This window comes from Oryzias melastigma, linkage group LG21, assembly GCF_002922805.2.
Source record: "Oryzias melastigma strain HK-1 linkage group LG21, ASM292280v2, whole genome shotgun sequence".
Taxonomy (NCBI): domain Eukaryota; kingdom Metazoa; phylum Chordata; class Actinopteri; order Beloniformes; family Adrianichthyidae; genus Oryzias; species Oryzias melastigma.
In genome coordinates, this window is record NC_050532.1 from 9,886,087 (window position 1) to 9,900,395 (window position 14,309).

Below are 14,309 nucleotides of genomic sequence, written 5' to 3' on the forward strand. Positions count from 1 at the left end.
TTAAAACATCTGACAAAAAAAAAAACAAGTGCATTATAGCAAAATGCATTGCAATTTTATTACAGAGATGGGGTTTTCATTTATAATTCTGATATAGGTTCATGTAATTAATGTACAATAATTAAATGACATAAATGTACAATATTGAAAATTTGTATTCAAGACAAAGAAAGTCGCATTTAAAACAAAGAAAAGTCGTACTCAAAAGAAAAATGTTAAACATAATGTTGCATTCATATTTTTCCAGCAAAGTTGTGCACAAAATATTAATTTCTGCACAACTTTCTATTTATGAATATGACTTTGTCTTTATGATTTTGAAAGCTATCTTACGGGTCACCAGTACCCCCCACAGAGTAGGGCTGGGTATCGATTATAATTTCCAGAAACAATTTGATTTGATTCACCAGAGTCTGGATCAATTCGATTCTGATTTTTTTTATTTTTCAATTCAATTACATTTTGATTTTACACATTTGTTTAGAAATACATTAATAATCTACTATATGATTTGAATATATTTATCTGATACAGTTCACATTCTGTAAAATGAATTAGTGAAATAATGAGATTGTTAATAGCATACAGTGTTAAGGTTTCTCAAAAGGAGAAACTCTAACAAAAAAAATCAGAGCATGAACATTGTAAACATTGTTCTGCTTCTCCTGCAGGGTGTTTCAGTTTGGCCACTAGGTGGTGATCGTGCTATAGCATTAGCCCTTATTCCAGAAGACAATATGAACAAAAAACCAAATGGTTACTTTATCAGATGTTCATTTAGTTAGCAATGTATGTTTAGCTCAACCAAGAGTTCGTATTAACCGTCTTATGGGAAATCTCAATAAACGTTAACATCAAGCTTTAGCTTTATGTGATGCATCGATTTATATTTTTATGAATTGATTATTAATCTGTTAAGCTTAAATCGATTCAAATTGATACATTGATTTTATCAACCCAACCCTACCATATAGGTTTGCCTATTTTGGCCCACAAAAAGTCCATATCCCTGCGTAAGGGCAGTTGTGACTAGGGTATGAGAGTGAACCGCTAAATCCTGAACGCTTTCAATAAAGGTTTTTGCATGCTGAATCATATAAAACAAGGACAAAAGCTACAAAGAGATTGAAAATGCACTACTTATGCACTCCAAAGCAATTAGAATGTAAATTTTTACGCTCCTGTTGATTAAGAATAAAACATGTTGAATAATTGCATCACGAACTTGCGAAAGTAGTTTCTACCTCAAGGGACAGTAGGTTGCCACTTTTAATCGACAGTAACTCAGAGGCTGTTGCTGAAGTAGTTAGTCAAGTAAACTTTGCACAAGCAATGACATCACACACAACATCTGCCAGCTTGCAGGCATTTACACAGGACATTGCCACAGCATCTGCTGTCTTCTCACCCTGAACCAGTTTCTGCACAAACTGTCTGTGCAGAAATCTTCTGCTGGCTAGATTGTAATTTCCTTTTGCAATTGCAGGATGTTTGTCAACTCGACGCTCTGACGTACATCAAGTTCCATCAAATGACATTCGGAAGTCAATTTGGCTGATGAGAGCCAGAAACCTAATTACTGCCTAACGTTTATTAGAACTTATGGTGTGTCGGCTTACAGGAGAACAAACATCAACATTTATGCAACTGTTTATGTTAGTGCCAATGTTTTTATGCATAGCAAAATAACATACATGTATCTGTAGAAGTATTTAATGTAAAACATTGCAAAGATTTAGTGACATATAACAAAACAACGATGTTTTGTTTTACCAAAACCCAAAGGCAGACTGATGATTCCTGTTTCTGCTTGATGACAATCAAAACAGCTCAGAGACAATTTTCTGTTTCCAGTAAAAGAAAAAAAAAAAACAGCAATTGATCAGAGGCACTGTGTACCTAGCAGAATTATAGTTTTATAAAAGGTCAAAGTAACTAAAGTAACAAGAGTTGTAAAAGTTAAACATTCAATTGTATCGTTTCCAAGCAAATAGTGGAAAAAGAATCAAACTTCATTACTGTTGGTTGCTGTCTTTACCTCCTTATCTCTACTTCCTGTTTTTCAAGAGGATGCTGTGGTCAGCAGCCAGCAGGATTCCTGCATGTTTACATTCAGAGTGGCTCAAACAGGATTCTTTTTTAGAAAAAAAAAAAGTCTGGTCAGTGCAGACAAAGGTTCTCCAGGCACTGTTATTTTAATGCTACATAAAAGCCAATAAGCTGACAAGTCAACAAAATGGCAAGCAAGGTTGGAGAAAAAAAATGGTTAGCATGTTAACAGAATGATTTTGCCAATCGTTGTTGTGGCCATTTTCATAAATAACATAATCTAAACAGATTCAGACAAATAATTAGCAAAATAGTGTCAGGTAACATAAAGTTTTGTATATTGGTTCAGCAACTAAATTTTGTAAAATAAATTATTCTTCAAAAACCGTTTTAATTCATGATCAAAAATGTCATTGTTAGACCTGGTTTTCAACATACACTTGACCTGTTTACGTTGCTAGTGCTAGCAGGCTTCACATCCGATTGGACACCTTTCTATTAACAGCCAGTGAACTTCATGGCTGATTTTGAACTTCTCCACACATCATACAAAAACTAGAAAAACTCTGTGAGCTACAGCGCAAAAATGAAGCGCAATAATAGCTTGCTAAAATTAAAGCTAGAGATAATGAAAACTAGCTAAATTGCAAGCTAGAGAAAGTAAAATTAGAAACAAATCTTAAAGTTTGAAAGGAGCAACATCTATGAAAGATGGAAAAGAAACAGAAAAAAAAGAAGTAAAAAATCTCTTAACCCATAAAAACAGAAATGTCTACAATAAACAAGACAGAAGGACAGTTTTACCCATTGGCGTTTCAAACAGCACGTGGATGCTTCCAAAAGCATTCACCTGTGCATTTGAATTTTTTCCATGTGACTGTAAAATGCCTGAATTGGAATTTCAGTTTGCAGCTGTTGAATTTATCAATGCCAGGTTGTGGGAACAGACTTTTTAAGTCGACATCAACAGATGTTCTGGGGGAAAAAAAAAAACGAAAAAAACAGCTTCATGCACGATGCAGATGACATCTTTGCTGTATGACCAAAAAAACAAACAAACCCATATTTCACCCAGTCTAACAAAATAGTCTTTGCATTAACATACCAAGAGGGAGGGTTCATTTTTGCGGTTTTAAGGAAGAAAACAACTGAAATACCAAAGGATCTATGTCACTGCATTTACACCCAGTCCACATTCTAAGGGCAAGTACATGGATGATGTTAAAAACGACCCCGGTGAAAATAGGAAACACAACAATCTCACACTGGTCCTGCAATGATGTTACTTATAAAACAGCATGTTGCTGCATTCCCAGAGTGCCTTTATTTTCTTCTTTATGTATCTTTTCTCCTTTTCTTACAAGACACCAATAACATTGTAACTTCAGCTTTCTTATTTCCTTAATACCTTTAAAAATACCACAAAAACAGGAATCAAAAATCAAATATTGATCAATGATAAGATTACACATATGTTTATTCAAACAGCTAATTTACAGTTTGATAGCAACAATGCTGAGTTGTTCTCCTTCAGTTCATAAACAACTTTACACCAGTGTACGAACAAGCACACCCCCTCACTATAGCAGCTGAACACATAAAAACTTGTTGACATTCATAACAGCGGACTGTTAAAAGTACCCCGCATTAATCCAGCTTAACATCGTTGGCATTGTTCTGATCTTTAGCAGGCCTGCAGACTTAAGTCATTCAGTCATTTGTTTTGCGACAAAGATTCAACGTTTTCCAATAAAGTGCGTGAGAAGCACTTGATGAGCTTGTTTTTGTGAGTTACTGGTAAGTGTCCATCTGTGTGCCAGGAGAAAGCACAGAATGCCAGTGTTTGTTGCTGACTTGAGACTCTCTCAAGTCATCACAACAGTTCTTGGGAAAGTGGACAATAAAACCCTGAAGGGCTATCACCTGCTCCTTCCATAACACCTGTATGCTTGGACTTCAAAAGAAACTTCCAGTGAAAGCCCATAAAACAAGTCTGATTTGTAAACAGTATTTAACTTTCTTTGACATTTTGATAGGTATATTTACTGTCAATTGATGTCTGACCAAGTGTTTCTCTAGTAACTAGTTTGCTGACTTGACCATGAGTTTGTGCCGCAAGTACTTTCAGGGAACAGGTGCATCCTCTCCACCTGTAAGACATCAAAATTTCTCCAATGCCAAATACTGTATTCAACCCACTACATATAATTTTTTTTTTAAAAAGGCGGAAATTCAAACTATATATTCATCATAATAAGCCTGGATTACTTATATATAGTTATATATACTTAGTTATATATATAAACTATATATAAGTATATATATATATATATATATATATATATATATATATATATATATATATATATATATATATATATATATATATATATATATATATGCGTGTGTGTTTGTCTGCCGTCATTGAGAGGCTTTGAGCACTAGAGGACTTGCCAAGAAAGTTGATCCGACTGAAGTAGCCTCTTGTCTACGCACAGGAAAAAATACTAAAAGTGCTTTGATAAAAATACATAGGTTAAAAATATAATCTGCTACGACGAGATCTGCATCTGCATGTTAAGTTCTGAGGTTGCTCAAGAGCTGCTAAGGTTATAATCTATATGCTTAAACTGACAAAGCTGTCTATCTGCCACCACAAGAGCAAGCCTTTCTAATTTTGTAACTTTCTTTTTTTTGTCAAGTAGTGAAAGCTTTCATGAGAGCTTAAGCTTCCTTTCTGTTTCCTACTCAGCTGCTGATTTACACAAAGCAGTTACGTAGGGCTGTTACTGTATATTGCTCCGAATCTCTGTGACTAAAGGTGAATGCAGCCAGTCAGCTGTTTACTTGTCCTTCGTAAAAAAAAAAAGAAGTTTGTATTCTTGGATGCAGCAGCACAATTTACAGCTGATGTTCTTTTGCAAGTGGAACAAAATAGGATTTCTACATCTCTGAAAAACACTTGGTCTAGCTCACTTCAGTATGTGCTAGCAGAATGTAACATGATTTTAGGACAGCTTGGTATTATTTCATTCCTCTTGACATGGCTTCCATTTCCTTCATATTTTCAACAAAAAACAATTCTCTTTAGAAATGTCATTCTTTCAGTGCCGTTCAGCGTAATCTGATTATGATTTACTTTTAAAGTTCATTCCTACCGAACGTGATTGGCGCAGCAGAGGCGGCTGGTTTCAATGTTAAGTCAAAGGTACAGATGCGAATTGAGGCCATCTAAAGTCCTTGAGTGACGGGCGCGGTGCAGCGAGCAGCGAATTCCCCGCGCAGCAAAAGAGGTGTGGGCAAATTTGTTGCGCAAATCGCGTTCGGTGTGAATGCACCTTAAATTTATATTTTATATACATGTATAGTATGCATGTATGTGTATGCATATATATATATATATATATATACACGTGTATGTTTATATACCGATAGTTGTTAATACTTATGGAAACTGGCAGTTTTCTGCCGAAAAATACAACAAATCTCATTGAGAAAAATCAATACTGCAATTTTCTTGACAAGTGAACATCCTATATGTTTAATAAATGTTCTTTTTTTTTCTTATCTAGCTTTATTTATTGGTCACTTACGTAACATTTTATTGTGCGTGTTCATGCGTATTCTTAAAAAGTAAAGCAAGGCTTTCAAAACTCTTGAACCATGAAAACCAATTAACAGCAATGCCACGGTTGTTTTTCTGAAGAGCTTGGAGCAGAAAAAGCCTGACTATAAAATAATATTTTCACAGTAGAGTAAGTTTGCTAATTGGAGATCCAAGACAAACGTCTGCTCTGGATATTTGCTCACAGAACCAGATAATGAAGGGTACCTAAGGAAGTCAAACCCAGTTTAGTTGTTAGAAGATGAATTCTTGCTTTATTTGTAGCAGTTTCTTTACGATCTAATTAGTTTGTAATTTTTCTTTCCTAAATAAAATACCAACTATCAAGCTGCTTTTGTGTGCAACAATGAAAGCATCTAAAAATGTAATTCCATACTTTGTCAACCATGCACAGCAGGTCCACTACACAAAAGACAAACTAGCAGAGCTTTCTGTAGTGTGATGAATGTCATAGCTAAAATGAGCCTCACTAAGAGGTTGTTTGATTCTCATAAACAGGTTCTTTGAAAAATGTTGCTTTGAGTTTGTAGTTCTACTCAGAACATTTTCAGATAACAAGACCTATTGATTTCAATTAGAATTTGACACATATTTCTTAAATATAAATGCAAAAGCTCTAACGGTTTCAGATCACATCACTGAAACCAGATACAGGGGAATTTTGTGTGTGTGTATAATATTGTGCACAGGAAAAAAAAACTGCGAAGAGCTGCGGAGTTGAAAAACAATACGGTTGAAGTAAAAGAAAGTAGACAATGATGCAAAAATGTGATGCCGGTGAGCATGTCAGTGTAAAATAAAAGCTCCGCAATATTCACAAAAGGGGAAAAAAAAGAAAACACAACAGGAAAATCAATACTGGGCAGGCTGCAGGAGCCCACTGTGCCCCGATGATTTATGAGGGGTTAGATTTCAGGAGAATCAACATTACTCTAATGAATAAGAATGGCTTTTGCACTCTAAAGAGTGGATCACCACTTGGTAAGGCTCAAAGAATTTATTACTCACAACATTTCTTGAAGAGATTTTTACATTCACATAAAGAAGAAGCTCCTAGCAAAGTTTTTTTTTTTTTCTTTTCAAATACATCTAATATAAAATACAAATATGCTGGTTGAAAAATAGCCTATTTGTCATGTTGAGAACAACTTAGAGGTGAATTTCGAATTAACTCTTGCTTGAAACTATGTCAAGGAAAAACTACAGTTTTTAAAAATGTTTTAACTTAGCTAAAGATGGCATAATTATTAATAAAAGATCACTAGGGATGCTTTTAGAATAGATCAAAAGATGATAACAGTGGGTCTTTTACTATGCTTCCACCTCCTTTTCAAGGCTCTTTTTCCTCTCCACTGTCTCCTGTTACTTGTTCAATACAAGGATTGAATCCAAAACCCCAAAGTAATGTGCTGGTCAGTTAGGATCATTTGGGTTTATTTATTGAGAGACTTAATTTGGATTGACTTTAACTCAAATAAATGTTTTTTGTCTGAACTGAACAGGCTTTATTTAAATCTAAAAGTGTAAATATCTGGAGCCAGAGCAGTTCACCAGATCACCCGTAGGGGACTTTGTTTAACAAAACAGCAGTGTCCATTATCTTTCCACTGATTTTAATATGTTAGGGCTCTTACACACCAGGGCAGTTTTTCTGGAACAAATAGTTTGTTTCTATTTACATTGTGTTTGTTTAATTAAGTTTAAAATCTTATTTGAAGTACAGTGCCAAACTGTCTTTTTGAGAACAGCCTTCAGTTCGTTTGTAAGGGAATCCTGGTGCAGGTCATTGCAATGTAAAAACAAATGGACTATCCCACACCTCTTTTAACGGAAAAAAGCGCACACTGCAAAACAAAAAAAGTGAAAGTGGAAAAACAGTAGAAAAGAGGCAAGCACCAACTCCCAGGAGATCCATTTCAGAAGAAATAAAAAGAAAACAAAGTTGAAATTTAACTTTTGAAAGTCCACTATACTATCATAAAGACAGCAGTCTTTGACGAAAAATCCAATTTATCCGACAATCCGAAGCTCAGATTGTTGCTCAAATTTGAATTAGTTCAACTGTGTCCAAAAGGAAAAAGTCTATTCATAAGTAGTATACCTTTTACCATTAGTCTATTTCTCCTTTTTATAATGAGAAACTAGGGTTGCAACAAGTTTCGGAGAACTCAGATTAGCAATCAAATGAATGCTTCACACCAGTGTTATTTATAGCCTTGTAACAAACTGCATCCACTGCTGTCTTGTAGAAACAGCTATGAGAAGACTTGTGACCATCAGAAAGAGCTTTATTCTTTGTTTTTGTAAGTTTGGAAGATTAAAAAAATGTAAATAATACGATTTCTTGTACTGCAATTGACAGTTTTTTGTTATGCTATAAATTCCTCTTTGGAAACACCTGTTGTATGAAGCGCAGGTGCAGGCAAAAAAAGCTAATTGGCTTTTAGAATTTTTTAACTCATTAACAACAAAGTTCAAGTCATCTTGTGATGACATTCTTTTGACTACCATAACTCTTCAACTGTTTACACAATTAACAACTCGAGCTGATTCTGAAGCAGAGAAAAGCCGGAATATCGGTTCAAAGCTGCTTTTCTCCACATAAGAATCACCTGATTCAGGTTAATGGCGTAAACAGTTAAAGAGTCACACATTGTGTTATCTAGGTGTTGCCGGAGATATTAAATGGTTAACAGACTGGCAACACTGCATCTGTATAAAGGATTTGTAAACACAAAAGCTGTATGCTGCCTGTAAAAAAGCACCATTTGTAAGCCGGTGTGCAGATGTTTCAGTCCAGGAGATTATCATGAGCTGTCACCAGCTTTTAAAAGTCTAATCTGATAGATCGGTTATTATTCATGTCGTGCGCTCCTCTCAATTATCCATGATTTACACGGAACAATTAATTTGTCAAAATATTGAAAGTAATTTCGTCTGACAACAGTTTGCATCCTAATTCTCGACCATGCTCATGTTTGCTGCATTTGTTTGCTAGAACTGGATGCTGATTTTTCTTCTTTTTTAAACGCAAGTGGTAGATATCAACTAATACAGATTAGAACCATTAGATAAAGTCTACGTATTATAGAATATTTGTCTTTATAGCATTATGTCACTGTTTTAATAGGAATGCAATTAAGGAATGATAAGGTCACAATTGTCTAGTCATTGATTTGAGTTGTTTACAATAGAGCAATAGAGTAGAATTATGATTATTTATGCATACAGTCTGCTAAAGATTGTCCGCTTAATTTTAGGCTTGCAAAAACCAAGATCAATGTGCACCAAAACTGGGTTCCATCTGATAAGATGACGGAAATACACACAAAGCTGTCTATAACAGGCAGATAGCTTGGACTGGGGGATTTTTTTAACCGCTCTGTCGTGTCACTCATTTAAGGAGGCTTACCCATTTAACAGATTTAGCCATGAGATGCCCTCTAAGAATGAGAACTATGCTGTGCCTGCTCTCAAAGAATTAGCCAGATGAAGCCATACTTTCTTTAAGAAAATAATTCAAAGAAGACCAGTGTCTAAAGTTACGAACACCTGTTAGACCTATAGCGGCTTTTGGAGGTGGACATAATTGTAAGATAAATAGTAGTGTGCTTATGAAATGAAAACATTTTGCTGCCAATTGCTAACTCCGGGGAGAAAGTGTGTGTGTGTTTGTGTTAGTCTGGTGGCGGTGCTGGCAGCGCAGACTCTTCCTGGAAGGGGCTGTTCTCACTTTGTGACATCAGCTTATGAGAACCCATTTGTTTTCATTGGTTGGGATGGACTGGTGCTCAGAGCACAAGTTTTTAGAGAAATATTCAGAAATCTGTGAATATATATATAATATATATACATTATTTTTCAATGTAAAATAATGTGATAGTGTTTCCAATAAAAAATATATATGTATATGCTTGGCCAGTAGATTTTTTTTATCTAACTTGGCCTGATGAGTCAAAATTTAGAATTTGGCCACTGGAGTTGTGACTTCAAATTTAAAGCATCAAATCATATGCAGCTAAATTAGTTTGAAGGCTGTTGCTACCAAAAGTGCTCTACCGAGTGAGTGTAGTATTACTCTTTATGAGATGCTTCAGCTAGCTATAGCTCACGGAGCACTTGCTGCATTGTTCTACAAGCATTTTTACAGCTTGTATTTAGTTGCACTTTTAGTTTGAGCCAATTTCCAAAGAAGATGTTAAACTAAAAATAATTATTGTTGAAAATATTCTGTCATTTGTATTTTTTGTTAAAGAAAGTAAAAAGAGGGAGAAAAAAATCGATTAAATTTGAAAATCAAAGTTGGTATGAAAAGAATAATAGATTTTATTTTTTGTCTATGTCGCCCAGCCCTATTTTCTAGTCCTGTCTCAAACTAGAATCCAGTGCCCTAGAAATTTCCAGGGACTCTTTGCAAAAAGAGTGTGCATTGATGCTCACTAGATTGGCTAATATACCACAATGCATTGTGTTCGACTAATCTTGGTTAAAAAAAAAAAAAAAGTATTTTAAGTATTTTTTTTTAAGTCTCAACGTTTTCATATTCAAAACATAGAGGATTGATAAAATGTCTTTGTAAAATGCTTGTATTTAATAGGTTTTCCTTCGTGAAATCAGTGATGTCAAGTTGTATGTTTAAAAAAAAAAAATTGTGAGCATGATGCCCAAATTGCTTTTAAAATTCAAGCCACTAGGTAGTCCTGCACTATTTAGTTTTTTAGTAGGGAGTAGGGAGGGAATGCTGACATAGCCCTAGAGTTTCTCTTAACACAGTGAATTAAGTTTGACAGATCGACTCATCTCTGACTTTTCTGCTGCTTAATGTGCCTTAAAGTTCAGTGCGTCTTATATATACATATGTGAAACTAGACCATTGATTGAAGATGTGCTTTATAATCCGTTGCACCGTATACTGTAGAAAATATGATCATCTATAGCTGTCTTTAGGTTACCTTAGCCTAGCCTACCGCTTCCCACTTTTAAGAGAAAAGTATGAACAAAAAAAGTCAATTTTATATATACTTTTTTCATTCATATCATCTTATTAGCTTGCTTATAATTCTGTTATAACACTGTCAGGGCCCTTTTTTTTTGCTGCAAGAAACCTGTTTTTTAAACTGAATACCCAAGTTAGCCTCGCGACTTTGGATCAATTTCACATCTTAGTTAAACGTGCAAGATAAATTTAGGGCCCCCAAACCACATCCTAAACATAGAGGAAACTTGATGAAATGTGCGATACTCATCGTTTCAGACCTGAGTCCCACACATCATATGGTGACAAAATATGTCAATGAACACAGTAAAGAGTGCCCACTTACTCAAGCTTTTAATACAGAATAATAAACTACAGTACACTTGGTGGACATAAAGCATGTAAGTGACATAAATTGAACGATCTTCTAAAAAATGATGGTATCAGAGCACAGATAGGGAAGATGTAGTACCTAAAAATCTAAAAAAAACATTGATGTTTGCACCTGTGATTACCATTGTTCTACCCAAAAAACAAAGGCCAACATAAAGTATTAATAACTCGCTTAACTTGCTTGACCAGTTTTTTATTTTATTTATTTATTTTTTTTTCAGAATTGGAAACTATCATTTGTAGTCACCAAATGTTGTCTCTGAGGCTATGTCCGAATTCCCACCTTAATCCCCAACTTCTAAAAAACAATATAATGCGGGACTACAGTATACAGCGGCCTGGATTTTAAAAGCAATTCGGACACGATGCTCACTACTTTTATTTTATTTAAACACCGTATATGACGTCACCGATTTCACAAAGTGGAAAATGAATCAATACGAAGATTTCATGACATTTTTGTGTTACTCCACTGTGACCTAATGATGAAAATGTGGATGGTTTATAAAAAAAATACACTTAAACATTTTTTTATTTTTTTTTGCAAAAAATATTCGACCGCAATGCATTGTGGTCTACATTTGCTAATGTAGTTAGCATCAATGAATGCTAGTTTTTTGCAAAGACTTCTGGGAAATTTCTAATGCACTTAAATTTGGAATAGTAGATTCTGACAGCACTAGAAAATGGCAATCATACTATATAGTGAATAGCGAAGGAGTTCAGACATAGCCTGAGTCTTAAAAAATTGGGTCTTGTGGTCCCTACTTTTAACCTAACTAAAAAATAGTAGATTACTAAAGGTACAGTAAAATGCACTTTAGTGTTACAGACATTTAAATTTAAACTCAAATTGAAATCAAACTTTAAAGCTCCTTCCTAACTCCTAGTTACTGCAGCCACATTTTACTTATTTAGATGTTTATTCTCCACTTCCATCAGCCTCCCGTGGACTCTAGTGCTTCTTTTCATAGGAGTATTACATTTCTGGCTAAAGACACTCGTCACCATGTCCTCCTTTGATGCATAACCATCAGTGAGACTGTTAACCATCATCTTTTATCTTCTGAGTGTCCGGCCCACAAGCTTCCAGTGCGTCAAAAATCCTCCAGTGCTTATGTAACAGAATTTAGGAACCATCACTGAACGCATCTTCGCTCACTGACAAGGATTGGAACGGAGCGGCTACTTCACGGACACTCAGATTATCCGTAATTTGTGCCCGTAGCTGTGTAAACATTACAGACGGGGCTTTTTTTCATTTGATAAAATTATTATATTTGAACTGGAAACGCTAAAGGGAATACCAAGTGTAAGTGTTCAATTTAAAGAGCATTTCACGCCTCAGCCGAGCGACAAAACGGCAGTGTTGCACACTGTAACACGCTCGCGTCCGACGGGACCCCGAACGCAACACCCTCCAATCCTCACAGAACTCCCCCTGTCAACTATTATATGCATATCAGTGATCGTCACGGCTCGTGGAGACCCCACGAGGGCTGCTGTCTGCTCACCTCCTGAACGGAGGAGACAATGCGGACCAGTGGGTGGCAGTTCCACATGACGAGCGTTCAAACCCACGGCTAATTCACGGACCTCCATAAACACACAGCAGTAAAATCCATCCCTACTGTCGCAAAAAAAGGCATCCCTTTAAAAACAATAAAAGTGATGTTTTTGCTCCTACCAGAGATGAGCCCAGCAGCAGCAGCAGGGGGGTGGTTGCTCTGAAGCGGACTCGACTCTAAATGAATCCCCCAAAAGGCTCTTCGTGTGTCGGGTGCTCTCTTTCTTTCTTTGGTGTCGGGGTACCGTCCGCAGCGGATCTCCGGCGCTCAGTGAGGGGAGCTGAGACGGCTGTCAGCTTGACGTTGGAAGTCAACCCACCACTTCCTGTTACATCACAGAGTACAGCTGAGGAGCTGGAAGCTGCGGCTCGCTTTGCCACTCCAACTCCCACATTTATCAGACCTGTGGGTTCCGTTTATGTAAGAAAACCCGTTTGGTTTGGACCGGAGGACTCACTCTGGAGCAGCACCAGCCCTCAGCAGGAGCCAGATTTTCACAATAAAGTTATAGTTGTTTCTGTCAGTTTTGGCTTAAAAAACTATATACTAAACACAATTTTACATAAAGTGTATGTATTTATTTAAAAATTACATCATTTTGATTGAAAAATTATGTAATTGTGGGACAGATGCAGAACTATAATTAAATCATTAAATCAATATCCTTGATATCAGGCTGTTTTATGCCTAACTAGTAATGACAAAAGTACAACTAGTTAACTAATGAGAACCACAAACATGATCTAGTTAATTAGTAATGTTTAAACATTTGAACTAGTTTACTAGTGTCCACTATTTGTGCTTATTAGTCAACTATTGACAATCTCAAAAGGCTGCTAGTTAACTAGTTAGTCCAAATGTCTACAAGTTCACTAGTTCAACATGTTCTCACTCCCAAGTCGTCACATATTGACGATTGGTTTAGGACCCCTCTTTGTCACTTTTAGGCGTTTTGGGTGTCCCCAACTGTTTATTTTTGACGTACTGGCTGTTCCCATTAAATCACGGTCCCCACCTCCGTGCCGTGAACCAGAACCAATCCAGTACCGTGACGCATAGCGCACCAGTACCCAAACCCAGTACCGGTACCCTAATCCGACACCAGACTAGATGCGGTACCAGACGCGGACCATCACTGGGTTAAGGTTAGGGTACTGAGTTTGGGCACCGGTACTGAACGTGTCCCAAAGACCAGTGCACATCCAGTACTGCATCCCAAAGGTTGTAGACCTTTGATTTTATGAACAGCCAGCACACCAAAAAAAGTCAAGGGTGGGTCACCAAAATGTCAAAAAATGACTCGAAAGGTTTCTTAACCAAATGTCATGTGACAACTTGGTGGTAAGAATGTGTTTGATTTGTAAGGTTCCTGTAGAGCTCAATAGTAAACTAGTGTGACCAAAATCTCATACTAGTTTACTAGTGACATGCAAAATGTTAACTAGTTGACTAGTGAGAATAAAACACTAGTTATTGTAAATAGTGTATAGCACTTTTCTACCTTCCTTGAAGGTCCAAAGCACTTTACAGTCCCAGTTCCTTTTACACATTAGTGGTGGCTCTGCTGCCAAACACTGGTGCCAACCTTCCACCAGAGGCAATGTGGGGTTCAGTGTCTTAGGCACTTCTACACATGGGTGGGCAAGGTGAGAATCAAGCCCACAATCTTCCGATCAGGAGTCAACCGCCCTACTGCTGC

General features: G+C 36.4%; 1 protein-coding gene across 1 annotated transcript in view; it reads right to left on the reverse strand.

Annotated features, from left to right (window-relative positions):
* The window catches only part of calcrla (calcitonin receptor-like a), a 29,525-nt gene extending 16,462 nt beyond the window's left edge, over nt 1–13,063 (reverse strand). Inside the window, exon 1 of the mRNA XM_024286839.2 lies at nt 12,730–13,063. The gene's annotated coding sequence lies outside the window, so the exon portion shown is untranslated. The remainder of the gene's footprint in view (nt 1–12,729) is intronic.
* Between the last annotated feature and the right edge of the window lie 1,246 nt (nt 13,064–14,309).